The 15,833-nt window shown below is 35.3% G+C and overlaps 1 protein-coding gene across 9 annotated transcripts in view; it reads right to left on the reverse strand.

Annotated features, from left to right (window-relative positions):
• The window catches only part of LOC117219858 (G-protein coupled receptor Mth), a 58,240-nt gene extending 42,731 nt beyond the window's left edge, over positions 1 to 15,509 (reverse strand). For 2 of the 9 annotated variants that reach the window (XM_076523725.1, XM_033469368.2), the window contains exons 1-2: positions 15,262 to 15,509; positions 12,645 to 13,158 (exon numbers count right to left, since the gene is read on the reverse strand). The gene's annotated coding sequence lies outside the window, so the exon portion shown is untranslated. Of the gene's footprint in view, positions 1 to 8,775; positions 8,957 to 12,644; positions 13,159 to 15,116 lie in introns of those variants that run through there. The other 7 variants (XM_033469374.2, XM_033469370.2, XM_076523724.1 and 4 more) reach the window with 7 other exon arrangements.
• Positions 15,510 to 15,833: the final 324 nt, after the last annotated feature.

Here is a 15,833-nt window from a genome sequence, read left to right on the forward strand (position 1 = left end):
ATTAGAATGCAAATGAAAAGACAAAAGTGGTTCTATCTCTCCATGGTCTTGCAGATTTGAACGTCTTTGCGCAGCTCGGCAAATTTGGTTTGCTATTCAAACAATTATGAAGTTGCAAATTAATATCTTGTCTGTACAACAACTCCGATAAATTTAATGTATGAATTTTCATTACCATTTCATCGCGCTTTGATTAAAAGATATGCCACAGGTATGACATTTCACTTTCCCGTTCGTGTGCTGCTGCAAAAAATTTTCATACGTAACAAGCAACATAAAGACGAAAGTGCAGATGTTTCAACCTTTAAAATGAATCCAGATAAATCGCTATCCGACGTTCTTCCACAAAGTTCCAACAACTTTACCAAAAATATTATTTTCATCCTTCAATTTTAGTCGTCATTGTAAATTAATTTTTAAATCTGAGCAAATAATTTCGTCACATAAAGATTTATTCGTCAAGTGAACGAATTTTGATCGCACGATTTTATTTCGTGACATTACGGCAAGTGAAATCCTGTCATCAGAGTAAATACTTTGCATTACTTTCGAACGAAATTACCAAGAAGATATCGATCCATAGATCATCCCCGCCCAACGTGGGGAAAACTAGGAGTACGTCAACTGGATCACCGCTTGTATATCACTAAAATCACACGTATTCCGTGAACTGAAGACTCGCGGATCGATCGTCGCTCGAGTTTCCGCCGCGGGACGGAAATTTCCCGCACTTCGGAACGTTTGCACAAAGTTGACACTGCATACAGATATCTGTGCACGTTATACTTGTCTCTGTTTCCCGGCGGACGGGTAGACGAACTAAAACATGAACGTCAGTGTCGGAAAGAATTGACGCGGTTGCGGCTGCAGGGACTTCCGGCGAGCTCTGTGCATGGCCCGGCACAGCTGGACCATTTTTCCACGGTTGTTTAAGTTTGACTCATTTCGAGGCTCGACCCCCGTTGACGCAAGAAACTTCCAAGAACCGGCAACTAAAACTGTCTTACCCGCTCGCGGCTCCTGCTCCACTTTTTTCTTCTATTTTTATATCACTTTATTAGATCCTAGCGAAGGAATGCGATGATTCGGGGACTTCGAATCGCGATAAATCGTGAACGGCTACTTTGCCTCTAAAACGCACGAGACACATGGCCAATGAAAATGCCCACTCGATTTTAGTGGTACCGTAAAACTCGAAACAATTTACGCAATCTGATATATCCGGCGAGAAGAAAAATATCGAATCCGTACCGAATGTGAATAAGCTGCTTAGCGTTCGGGAAAAAAGCTAGATACGTCTGTTTCGATAATCACTAGAACTATACAGTCGCGATCGAACGTATTCGCATTGATATCAAAGTGGCATTTAATTATACAGGGTGGGACATTTAAAACGAGACACTTGAATAACTCGCTTGTTTTTGACAACAAAAAGAAAGTGTCAGACGAAAGTTGTTCGATTTTGAGGGGTACATAATACGACGTTAATAATATTTTTATACGTGGAGGCGTAGAGGACACATGAAGATCAAACTTGTTTCTTTAAATGGCATGACCTAACTTTTTATTCGCATTCTGATAAAGCCTTTCAAGACGAATACAATGACCTATAAATGAAGGCCATTCAAGGTCACAACATACGAACTACAATGAAAAACATTCTTCCAAGACACTTTTCAAATATCTTGCGTGTTCCGCAGTTGTTAATATATGAGCCGTTTATTTTGAAAGTGGCATAAGTCACTTTGTTTTCAAGTCGGTCACTTTGTTTTTAAGTCGATATATTTAAGGGTTTGCGTTTTAACACGTTTAAAAATATGGATACTAACTTTCGAGAAGATTTACTTGTATTTGTTATCTCAGAATACTGATATTTTTCTCAGTATAAATAATTTCGTATAAACATTAAAAAATCACCACTTTTCATTACGGTAAAGTGACTTATGCCACTTTCAAAATAAACGGCTCATATTCCTCTCGTTATCATCACTATGGTTCATAGACCATAAATGTAAACACATTAAATCGCATTACACCGGTATCTGTATCTACGGATCTTATTACTAGTTTGTCCTTTGACTAAATTGCGACTTTGCATTAACATTCGGTTTTGAAAAATGCATTGTACAAATATAGATAAAGTAGATATGATTTTCATTTACGGCGACTGTCGTGAAATTATAAGGGAAGCAGTGCGTGTCTATAGTGAAAGATTTCCCGATCATGTCGGACCTTCATTGTCAATATTGTCATATATTGTAAAAAATTCCAAGAAACTGGAAGTGTGGCAAATAAATCACTCAATCGTGTTAAAAGAGTGGCTAATGAGGCGAATGCGATAAATATTTTAGCCGCTGTAGAACAAAATTCGCATGTTAGTACAAAGAAACTTGAACGCGACAGAAGAATTTGTTTTTCATTGTAGTTCATATGTTGTGACCTTGAATGACCTTCATTTATAAGGCTTTTTAAGCATCTATCAGAATGTTAATCAAAAATTACGTCATCCTATTTAGAAATACAAACTTGATCTTCATGTGTCCTGCATACCTCCACTTATTAAAATTAAAATTAAAATTAAAATTATTAACATTATATTATATATTTAACATATTAAAATTATTAATATTAAAATTATTATCTGTCCTACGAAATCAAACACTTTTTTAAAATGCCAAAACCGAGTGATTTATTCAGGTGTCTCGTTTCAAATGCCCCATCCTGTATACAATAGTTTCATATAAATGTATAGAATACATTCGTGCTAGGTTATTTTTCTTTAAAAATATTTTTCGCAATAAAAGCAATATTATGTTTACTAACAATACTACAATATTACTCTGGTAATAATTAGATTCTCGATTTTATGCATTTGTCATAAAAATGAAATACAAAATTGTTAAGGCATTAAAATAATTTTAGGACACTGTTACACTATTTTGGACATGTGACGGTCATGAAAAAAGAACTTCGGCTTCTTTTTATTTTCTCTTTCTTGCAGCTGACCTGGAGAATTTTATTTTATATAAAAATATATATAAAATGTGTATAAAGATCTGCAATCCGGAAATAATATATGATTATAAAACTATAGAAAATGACCCTTTATTTAACTATGATGTTTCTATGCAGTTTGACGTTATCTATGGATAGTTAAGGCGATGATTTATTGAACGAGCATCGCTTGCTGTGCAGTAAAAAGGTAATCATGACTAACGGAAAATAAATGCCCCAATCTAATCAATACGCCTGATGTGCTAATATTTCGTTAATAAATTTGTTACAGTTGTTCAACAACAGAAAAAAGAATAGTTTTCATACGGACTTTTTCTACAATATGTGGTAGAAAGTGTGGTCTGAAGATATTTTCAAAAATTAGGTTAATGGCAGTAGGATCGTTATCTTGCGACACAAAATGGAACAAACTCTCTATTCAACCAAATGCTTTCTGGTTTCCTATTCAGCGATAATAAAGAACATTTAGTCGGGAAAACAAGCAGATAGTCACTGAAAAATGATTTCCAACAAAGTATACCATTTGTTAAAATTTACGGAACCAAACTGAATCATACAAACAGCAGCTAAAAGTATAAAAGTAGCTTCACTGGAAACGTCTGTAAATACGCGTGAGTAGAACTTAATCAATGATTTTCAGTTGCAAGTACTCTTCACCGACGTAACAACAGCGTATTCGCAGAATGTAATGGCTGACAATACTTCTTTCTCAATCCTCGATAAAATAAGACATTTTAAATCAATGTCAATGCAGTGAAGATTTTGCTACAAGCATGTTTCAGCTGTTTCCTTAAAATACATTGGAAAATAAACTTAGAACTATACGATAGTTACAGAGACAGGTTGTTGTTCGTACATCGAAGGTTGCTGTTCATGAAATTATTTGTACAGTGACTCCCATTAACACTAGATTTACGGGACCCGTCAAAACGACGAGTCAGTAATACGATTATTCATATCGTAAAGATACATTTATGAGCTATTTATTCAATTTATACCTTACTTGCGGAAAATGTTACAATAAAACTTGTTAAAAATCAGAATAAATGTCTTATTGTTACTTTTATAAACTAATTTAAAACAGCTGTTTTTTGTGCTCCGTAAATCTAGTGTTAATATTTGGACACCTTCGAAAACGGAACAACTTTTTTAAAACTGGACTAAATTATTTGAATTTTTTTTTAGATAATGGAGGAATTGGTTTATTAGATAACGACTGAAATGTTTTCCTTTTCTATTTTGGTAAAAATTCTCATTTTTTTAGCTTTTTTGTCTGAGCCTATAACGAGAATTAAGAAATTGCGTTTTGTAGATCTCAGTACGTCATGATTATGCTGAAAATTTCATTCCGAAATAAAAAAAAGTATTTCAGTCACTGTACAATAAACTAAACGCTTTAACATTCAAAGAAGATTCAGCCATTTGGCCCAGTTTTAGAAAAGGTATTGCGTTTTACAATGTGTCCGAATATTAATAGCAGTCTCTATATATTAGTTAACTGCTTGTTAACTGCACGAGTACAAAATAAACCTATTACGTTGTACATTCCAACATTTTTCATAGTTCTGTTTAATCGCATTTTCTAGAACGGTATTTACAATGATAATGTCTCACAATTGTGTTCCATTAAAACTTCATTATTTTCGTTTGATTTAAAGATTTCGCTGTTTCACACACACAATGCCAGTTGATGAGTATCGCGTATAATAGGTATCGCATCCATTTTGACACAGACTTAAAAAAGTTCTTTTTAAATCTTGCTTCTGTGACAGTAATTTTTTTTTAATTATTAACCATGTTGAGTCCAATAAAAGGATTTATTTTGATCTGAACAAAAAAATACAATACTGTGGATAATTATAGACTCAAAGAAACTTTTACAGTTTTAGTAATATTTAAACGAAAACTTAATAAAACATGATGTTTGTATACTTCTGTCTTAGAAGTAATACAAAATAGAAACATACAAATACAGTTTTTTCTTGGTTTTTATCTAAATTTCAAAGTATTATAACTAATATAAAAGGTTACTTTGAGTTTATAATTATGCACACCACTGCATGCAAAACTTGAATGGATCTAGCTGTGGCTGCCATAACCGATCAGAATGTGCTCTATCCAAAGGATATCATCAGTAAACCATAAAGTTCTCATTTCGTTGACTTCCGGCCAGTCTCATAATTTTGTTCGTTAGCCAAGCTTGTGAATACCATAGAAATTACGATTAGGAAACGAATGAAATCGATTGCGGAATCTTGGACTTGCATAGGTATTAATCGCAGGAGACACAATCGATACCAGAAACGTTGTTCGTTGCTTTTCCTTGAGTCTAACTCGGGTCCCAGCGGTAATCTCGGAGTGATTCAGTGTAAGCCGTCTCTGGTCGATTAAATCGTCGCTTCAGTTGCATAATGCAACGGCACGGTAGTCACGCACGCAATGGTATCTCTGCGCTTCCCTGGGGGACTGCTGGACAATTAAAAAGCAGCTATTTCTCGAAATTAGCTGGCACGTTTCGAGGGAAGAGTAATCCTATCGAGGGGACCGAACAGAGGGAACGGATCGGGTCCGAAAGTTCGATGGAAACTTTACGTTCAGCCACCAATGTCTTTTCGCTTCGTTGACCAAAAAGCTTTCTGGTGACTCCGCTCGCGCTCTGACGGTTACAGATATCCTATTGAGCCGATCGCGAAATTATTAAGTGTACAGATCAAGGGGTCATCTTGCTTTGATGCTCTAAGGCTATTTTTGGAATTTTTCGGAGGAAAGATCTCGAGCGTTAAATTAACAATACTAATGAGTTTAGGTTGAAAACAAATTTTCCGATCTTAAATAGTGCTAATTTGTCCGTGGATGTGATTTATTATCGCGTGGCATATTTTCTGATTAGAAAACTGCTGATTTTATCCAATTATGGCAAAAATGGGTATCTGTATCACTTTAAGGTGAAGAAAGAATAAAAGAATTAAAAAGTATCGATGCATTGCTTCCAATCTATCGTAATCATTAAAGAAAGGGAAACGGTCCTATGTGACTCTTGGAACAAATGTGGGCAATTTTTAATTTGCATAGAAATCCGTAGCCTAGTGATTAAATTTTTTGATGCATTGTGCGTTTATTCTGAACTTGATCTGTAGTAAATTTGAAATAAAATAAAATTTTACAAAAGTATCAAGAAACGACATTGCTTATGTGTACCCATGATAATTCCAAAACGAGTATACATATATGTTCCACCCAAATACTAATCTCCCAGCAGTCAGTTTAAATTATTAACTGACGTTCGAAAAATGTAATCAAATGTTCATAATTAGATAATAATATCTAGATTGCGATTTTTATGCATTTCTGACAAAATTGTTAGATGAATTACAAATCTATAAAGACTCCAAAAGAATTTAAGAATACTGTTATATTATTTTTGATGTATTGACGTTGTGTTGACGTTATTCCTTCATATAAATGAAGGAATACATTTTCACGTACCTTCTGTTTCTTACAGTTTACACAGGAATGTTTTATTTAACTAAAAATATCCGCAGTCTAACAATAGCTCTCTTCGAAGTCGCAGCGGCAGTAGCAAGAACATCAGAATGTCATACAAAATATGAATATTATCTCTTATTTAAATCACTGTAGGTATCGCACGAAGACAAGTAAAGTAAAGCTATTGGACAAGAAGAAAAAATCGCATCTCCTCATTTTCAAAATAAACATTTTCATTTTTTGGTATAAAATTTGTTCATTCTCTGAGGTGCATGACTCGAATTTTAACTCGTAATGCATATTGCATATCAACGAATACCGAAAGATCTCTGAAACGGGAAGACACCATATGGTACAATGATGCAACCGTGAGGCGTTACTATGAGAGCCAAGCGCACCGATTTATATTTACGCGTCCGGTTGCATCATTACTTATCATATCTCAATTTCATCGTTATCAAACATGCAAATTAGGACACTGAACTGTAAGAATATGCAAAAATGCTGCTTTTATGCGAAGATCCCATGATTTACCAATGATGATATTTACTAATATATTAGGTCTACCAGAAAATTCTGTTCATTCGCAAAGTGAAAGAAAAGAATAATTTTTTCATAGATTAAATAATATTTATGTTACAATATAATTCCTGTTGTTACCTATGACCTTTTGCCAGCGTGATGGCAATTTGTAAACACCACGTCTGAAGAATATGTCTGAAATGAACATATGCATACGTATTGAAAGTAGAAATGACATTGTCGGTCAGAACTTTCCGATAGACCTAATACATTCTAGTTCAGAAAATACTCTCAATTACTTTCCGCGCACTCAGACCATTTTATAAATAACTGATGAATCATTTCCTGAAAATCAAACGAACACTCTGGTGCAACGAAATTATTAACACTGCCACAGCCAAAATCATTGAAGTGATTTCAGATATTTTATTTTACAGTCATTATTTTTCTTCTTTCATTTTTTTTAACGTCGCATGTATAATCTACTCATTGGCGAGGACTATTTTACAAAAAAAAAAAACGTTCTGCTAATGCCAATGCGAAAAGAAAATGAACGAAAGAAAATGATCAGTCTTTAAAAAATAAGCTGTGGAAAGAAGAAATTATGCGGAGATTCGCAGTCTTATTATCACCTTTCAGAAACTTCTCATATCCTCCTTAACCAGTTAACAGCTTTTAGCAAATACAAAATGTTGGCATTTCCTCATGGCGAGTATACTCGTTAAACACAGCTAACTGGTTAAGAAGGATATACCCTTTGATGTTCTCTATTCAATTATATATATTTTATAAAAGTATTGTGTTTAAACAAAATATGAAGAAAACGAACAGTATAATGAAAATAACTTACAAACTTTTCGAGGAGATTGCAACAGTTATTTGGTTAATTCAACAAATACTTTGCTTCAAGTGATTATTGTTATACCTTTATATCACTCTTATCTTTTCGTTATCAGATTTGTCACTACCAAAGCACAACACGACAAATAAAAAATCGAGTTTAAAGTAAAGTTGCAGTTGATCAACTATAATATTTTATACGCTTAATCTCTTGGCATACAATACAATGACGTCATTTCTTCCATGTGCCATTGTAGACTTTGACGTTTCCGAGACGACAAGAACTGTCTCCAGCTAACAGCGTGCAGTATACAGAGCACAGGGTTTCCCAAAAGTCACTCGCAATCAAGAAACGAGGCATTCCTGAGGTCATTTGAAGCAACTTTTTTCTTAGCGCAAATGCAATCCTCAACAGTAAACTTTGTTCACAATCATTTCAATTGTGTTAAGAATTCTTTTCCTTAATTTCATTGTAACTTAGAAAGGATATTTTTCAATTTTCATTTAATATTAACATTACTTTACTAATCTGTACTATTACAGTAAAAAAAAACAGTATCTACATTTATATGTCAAATAATAACAGAGACACTTTAGTCCAGGGGTGTCAAACTCGCGGCCCGAGATGAACATTTTTGATGTCAAGTATCAGGACGTAAACAATAATTTAATTTTATATATGTTTATTATATTTGTTTCTATGAACATTGATTTTTTTTGCGGCCCACGTAAAGTTAAGCATTATTTATTTATTATTATGGCCCAAGTTAGCTTTTGGGTTTGACACCCCTGCTTTAGTCTCATTATGTGGCAGCTCCTCACACACAGTTGCGTAAAATTAAATTGTCCGCACACGCAAGTTTCTTTGAAAATAAATCGTAAAGCATGGAGTTAATATTATTATTCCCTCACCTTACTCCCTCGCGTTCGTCCGAATCTCTGTCTCGTTTCTCCAGCGTGTCTGTATCTGGCGATCACGTAACGTCCGCGCTTCTATCTAGCATCTTTGTTTCTGGAATTCTTTATTCTGTGCAGCGGCAACGTGAGTCTGCCAGTTCGAGCAATTATTTCCGAACATTCTAACAAACTTCTCCCGATTTCATAACGTCCACGGCAATTATTGAACACCGACGAGCAAAGTTTCCTGAGCTATTAGGTCGCTGGCTAACAAGAAAAGGTCTCCAATGCAGAAATTCAGAAAATTATGGAGTGGAAAATTATACGATTTTTGTTTGACCTCCAAATTCACTCCGAGAAGTTAGTATTATTCCGTAGAAGTTTGGCTGCCTTCAGATCTCATTTTGTAGCTTTACTAATTGTTCATATTGCAAAGATACGTTCGTTAGTTTACTCGTTTCGAGGTGTATTCTAACAAAAGTCGTGCGAAATCTGAATATTTTTTAAATCTGGTATTCATAAAATCATATAATTAATTGCTTTTTAAGGTAGTAATTGTTCACAGTAAAACAGTTAGAAGTTACTCGATAAACTGTTTCCTATCGTGATACATTATAATTAAAATCATTGAACATTTGAAAATGAATAGTCATCTTTCGCAGTAGAATATCTTTTTCACTGCAATAAAATAGCTTTTAGTGTTCGATAGTTCCGATATTAATGTAACTTGTTCACGACTTAATGACGACCTATCACGACTATCACCTTAGTCACGACCTATGAAACGCGTGAAATTACTTTCGAAATTACTTTCTCCTGCAAATATTTTGCTTCTGTAGCTTGTTTTCTTCTTTCCGTTGCGTATTCTTAATTTCCCACTCAAGCATTCAATTCATTTGCGATCGTTGTTTATCAAACGAAACAGAAAAGTGCTACGAAAAAAACCGGAATTTCTTCACGTGTTCAATTTTATCTGCTAATAATGATTAAATTTTATATAACGAGAACTTATAACGGTGGTAATATGTTTTTAATGATCCTATTCATCATTCTCATTCATCAGATGACCAGTTCCCTTGATCTAATTTCACCGCGACATTCAAAGTATCGACGCTGGTCCACTTTTCCCCGTCTTGTTTTCCTTGCTTCCGCCATCCTCGCGACCGCTGCAATCTCTGACACTCTCTCTCCACGAATTTAGTACTTTGCCACAACTTTCTTTACGCCACAACTTCTTTACTTGAAGTCATTATCATCGTAGTCTTCTATTTTACAACAATTCTCTTTCTCCTTTTTTCAGAATTCCATTTATTTTAGGAGAGCAATAGTTTAATGAATCCGTTCAATCGCATTATCTAGGACACCATTTTCAATCCTAGTGTCACGAATTAGTTTAACCCTTAGCGCTCCAAAGCGTTTCTCGAGTACTACCTACCAGCAACTCCGTCACATTTCTGGAGCAAAGCACCTGAGATAAAGGAAGTCTTATTTTGAGCGGAAAAGATTACACGTCCTTGTGAAAGCGTTTGATTTTATTCATTTTATGTTGCTAAGTATAAAAATGGGCAAAAAATGTTTTAATCGTAATGGTATCTATTTAACATTGTGCGAGGTCAGTGCATCGACATCGTGAATTGTGACCGAAATTTCCAAGCAACAAATGCATCCTCATCGAAATGGATAAATTTACTATTAATGATATTCTTCACAATTCTTAAATAAATATATCTCTCATGTTCTTCGACGCGATTTATTATAAAATTAGAATTATTGAAACAAAAATATCTTTTGCGTGAGTTTGCCAGAATTTTTTTATTGTTAATCTTCACTGGAATCGGCTCAATTGATAATTAAATTAAATTAAAAATTAGTACATATTCTTCGGACGTTCTAAAATAAAATTGAACAGCGTTTTTCTGAAAAATATCACTACCAGCAACTCCGGCACATTTTTGGAGCAAAACGCCTGAGATAAAGGAAGTCTTGTTGTTAAGTATAAAAATGGGCAAAAAATGTTTTAATCGTAATGGTACACACGCTAAGCACGTTTCCACTACAAACAACAATTGCAAACGTCGACAAAAACATAGCATCTTCAGTGTAATCATGCTAAAAACATTGGGCTCCGTAGCAGAGCCTTCGGATTTACGGAACAAATAACGGATGTCTCCATAGCGGAGCCAACAGAGCGCTAAGGGTTAAGTAAAACTGCATTATTTTCGTTCGACTTAGAAATTTCGTTGTTTCTCAGATATCGTGACATATATAATTCTCCGTTCTACAACAATTCTATAACAATTCTACAACAATTCTACGATAATTCTACAACAATTTCTACAACAATTTTACAACAATCCCTTTCATTGGAATCTCGTTTGTGTTAGTAGGGTGATTGCCCTTTCAACTTTTTCGTAGCCCGTAGAGCCCAATTAATTTCGGCGTAGTCAAATAGATCGCTAACAACATTATTTCTTAATTGGACAAAGAACCGTGTCACGTATGCGTGATCGAGCACGCAGTCGACGTGTTAATATTAACCGTGTCAACGTAAAATAGGAGCCCGTATAACGTGATCAAAAAATGTGCTATCCCGCATAACGCGGTTAAACGATCGCTTAAAAGGTCTATTGATTTACAAAAGACTATGCAACTGGTCTTTAAACAATTTTGTGATTGCATTATATGCATTAATGCCTTTCAGCAATTTAATTTGAAACCTGATATCTCAAATCAATTAATTTCTTTTCAAAACCATTACTTGAACCAATCAAAAATATTATTTCTGCCTTTTTACTTGAGAAGCTTATAAGAACATCCTTCATTTCACAAACATCCTAATTCGTTCTCTTGATTCTGTTATAACATTGATATCAATAATTTGATGTATTCGTTTAAAGTATAATATACGACTAAAAGGGAATTATTGTATGAATCGAAAATGGGTTAAAACTATAGCACAACCTTCTGTGCAATCAATTTTAAGAAGGTATGAGAGTTAAAAGAAATGAAGCAAGGATTGTAATTAATTGAAATTCATTTTTTAGCTGCCCTGTTATAATGTAACTGTACGCTAGACAATCTTTTTACCAAGATCAATTAATGTTGAATAATTTGTTCTTTAATATGTAGACATTTTCATCGAAATAACGTTCTAGGAAACTTAATATGTCTGATTAAACAAGTAACGACACTTCAATTGTATTCTATGTATGTATATGTATAATAATCGTTTCTTTGAAAAGACTCATTGGATAACGCAGACATACCACTGGACTATTTGAGTGAAGAGAATATAATAATTAGACTGCGGATGCATGATAAATATGCAAAAAGCATACGATATATATGCACGAAAAGTATGCAAATATATACGAAAAATATGCAAATATTTCCGATATTCAGTAACTGACTTATTACTTAAACGCTCGTGTTCTTCTAATTAGTTCCAGTAATCAAAATTCCACTGCACTTTCAGTTTAATAAAATCCTTAATATAAAATAAAATGATCCCTCTTGATTTTATGATTCCTGGACGATTACAATTGGATCTGCTGATTTTATGCATTTATGACAAAACTGAACAATTCAAAGAAAAATTTGACGATATTGTTCATTATTCTCAACTTATTACAATTATTAATAGGGAAAAGACATTTTCATTTCACTTACGTTTCATACAATTAACATTGACAACTTCTATTTTGCATAAAGATCCGCAGTATACATATAATTTAAAGATACTTTCGTAAAAAATGCGTGTCATCCGGTGAAAAAGTTGAAACCGCGGAAATTAAAACAAAACGTGCAATCGATCAGCTATATGACCAGCTGATGGTTAAATCTCCAGTTCCCTGATTCATTCACACTTCCGATCAAAAATTTACCTTCTGATTCGTTTCTAGTCCCCGTTGATTCGTTCGATGGCATCACATCCTGTCCTCCGAATCTCCCGCCCGTTCAGGACACTGCCGTTTGACACTAGCACGTAATGTTCCTTTGTCCCTGGGGATTCTATCGAATTCATCGCGCACAGTCGGCCCCCATCTCTATTCTTTAGAGGACCCGGGAACCTCTATCCCCCGAAGATTCTTCGAAATCAGCTGCGACCGAGCTGCAAAAACTGATTCCTATTTTCTCCCCAGAATTGTCCCTTTTCAATCCACTTCTTCCAGTCGAAGAGGTAACATTTTAAACGGGGTCACGACTTCGAAGGCGGGAATTTCGAGGGTTCACAGTCTCCGGGCAACAGCTTCTACTTCTATTGTTTCGTTCCGATGTTCACGGTACAGGTGGTGTCCCTCGTTCAACACGCACCGCTACAGCATCGATACGCTGTTTATCGAAATTTGTTCGGTGCCCAGACACTTATTGAAATTCTCACCGATGGCAGAAAGTATTCTATCAGACAACGCAAATGCAACTGTTCGTATATTTGACCCGATAAGAATTTTCATTAGTGATAAAGCCGAATACAGTGATAAAACTTGCTACATCAATTTATTAATTAAAAGTAGAATATGAAGGATTGCGTCATTTCTGAGAGTGTTGGGCACATTTTTTGGTAAGATCTATTTTTTATTTACGTTGTTCGAAGTACTGGAAACAGTATTGGCAATCAAGATAGTGAATTTATTTGTATCACTTTGCATTTATCGTTTTATCAATAGTTTTCTCAATATCGCTGGAATGATATAATATACTGTGCCATTTTTAACTGTTAATATATGTTTAAATAGTCCTTTCGGCAATCGGAGACAAATCTTTTTCACACTGCGAGAAACAATAGGACGATGTGCAAAATGTGCTACATTGATATACATGTATCATTGCATAAAAGTAAATATAAAAATAAAATTCGCGATATATATATATTTTATTTTTATATTTTATTTTTATATTCACTTTTATGCAATGATAGACACACTCATTTTAATATTAATACATAATATACGAATATTATATATATATATATATATATATATATATATATATATATATATATATATATAATATTCGTATATTATGTATTAATATTAAAATGAGTGTGTCTATTATTTGACATGATACATGATGAGATTTTTAAATGATTTTATCATCATTTCATTAATGTGTTCTTGGAATATCGTGGATCGTTTTATCATGTTTGTCTAATATATGCAATGCTACTTTCCATTCTTAAGGTACAATCGATTCTTACAACGATCATGTTAATAATCATGATCAAATGCTTTATGCCGGCCACAGTAAATCGCTAATTGCACAATCTGCATAATACAGCACGAGTCACGAATAAACTTAGAATACCAGATTTCAGCGTTACGATGCAACGTTATCAGATACATGGAGCTTACAATTGTGTGGTAAACAGGAGTAATAGGAACAGAATGATCTACGATACGTAACCTAATCATTTGAATGACACGTATTCCGGATATCCTACTTGCAACACTGTCTCGTTCAAACATATAATAAAACAGATATTTCGTCACATTTTCAATCATGAAAGCCATGGAAACATCAATAAGAAGTGCTTGATAGAAGAGGCTCTCTCAGAAGCAGTTCGAACGTAATCGATGCAGCAGAAAACAAAACGAGGCGATAGAAGAACTTGCTACGACTCTCTTGAGAAAGAAGAACGCTTTAACGATGCAAATCCAGAAGATGACTCAAGAGTTGCTGATAAAAGAAGAGAACGAGACTCATCTAGACGGAAATGGTACCTGTCTTAATCAATTCAGAGTCGAAGCTTAAAATTCTATGCTGAATGCGTGCAAGAAAAGTTGAACCTGTCCGATAAGATTCGATAACCTGTCATTTGGAAAAGTGTGAAGTTCAAGGTAGAATTCAAAAAATTCCGGATGGTACGAATCCTAAAGGCGTCAAGAAATTACCGATGAAAGAGACGATCGAACTCTTCCACTTAAAGAAGTCCGAGGCTTAACTCAGTGTCAAGTTCACATGACCATAGACCTGCTCGAGTAGAGGTCAACACGCAACGCAAATGAGTCAAGGATCACTGAACCGACTTACGAAATGATAACTTTCAATGTATATCGCAAACATGAAGGAATCATTGCACTGTCGATACTCGACTCTCCATACAGTCATACTTAAAAAAAAGCGCGAAGTTCAAACTAAACAGTGTCACACTCGAAGGCCCTCAGACCTGACTCTGCATAAGCAGTGATCATCGCATAACGTATAAACAAGTGAGTTGAAGGAACACTGAACTGTCGATGTACTAACAAAACGATTACTTTTAATTTACACTGTAAAAATGAAAGAATCATTGCACTGTCGATATCTAACTCACAACGGAGATTTTAAACAACGAGTGGATCTGGAGAAAGAAATACCGCTTGTGAAAGAACTCCTGTATTATAGCGATCACTTGGAACCCGAGCCCCTATATTCCACTGGTCCTTTGTTACGTCTAGTGCAGATTCGCCCAACACGACACTGTTTCGGATGCTGGCAGAGATGTTACAAAGGGGATACAACCTGTATAAGATGGCACGCGTTTCGTACAGGTTCGACAACTCGACGGAGTTTATGCCGACAACGCCGTTTCCACTGATAGAACGTTGACTATGGTTCACCTTGGGCCAGGCTTGCCCATCCTCCCGATCCGCGCGACCGGTTAAGCATATCGAAGATACGCGACGAGGACGCACGGCGAATCCGAACGCAGAAACGCGACTGGTCGGTCGCGCGAACGGACGGCAGAGATCAGACAGAAATTCGACTAGGCTCGCAGCACGGACGACAAGAAAACCATACAGAACACGCCTCTTTCCGCTGGCGCCTGACCCCTCTCTGTCGACAGAATTCCCCCCGTACAGGCGCATTGCTGGTATTTTCTTTCTTCCATCCGTTATCCCCCGCGTCGATTAATCGCACGATTAGTGTCCCATCGCGTGTAATGGCTGGCCTGGATCGTTAGTGATGAAACCGAGCTCATAACTGGCCGTAGGTTGATTGCGTCGACACTACCCGATTTTGGGTCAACGGTTACTAAAAGTGGAAAGGTACCTAATTGACTTTGAACCCTTAGATTGCACGAAGGCGGTTTT

The sequence above is a fragment of the Megalopta genalis genome, chromosome 7, assembly GCF_051020955.1.
Source record: "Megalopta genalis isolate 19385.01 chromosome 7, iyMegGena1_principal, whole genome shotgun sequence".
Lineage (NCBI taxonomy): Eukaryota > Metazoa > Arthropoda > Insecta > Hymenoptera > Halictidae > Megalopta > Megalopta genalis.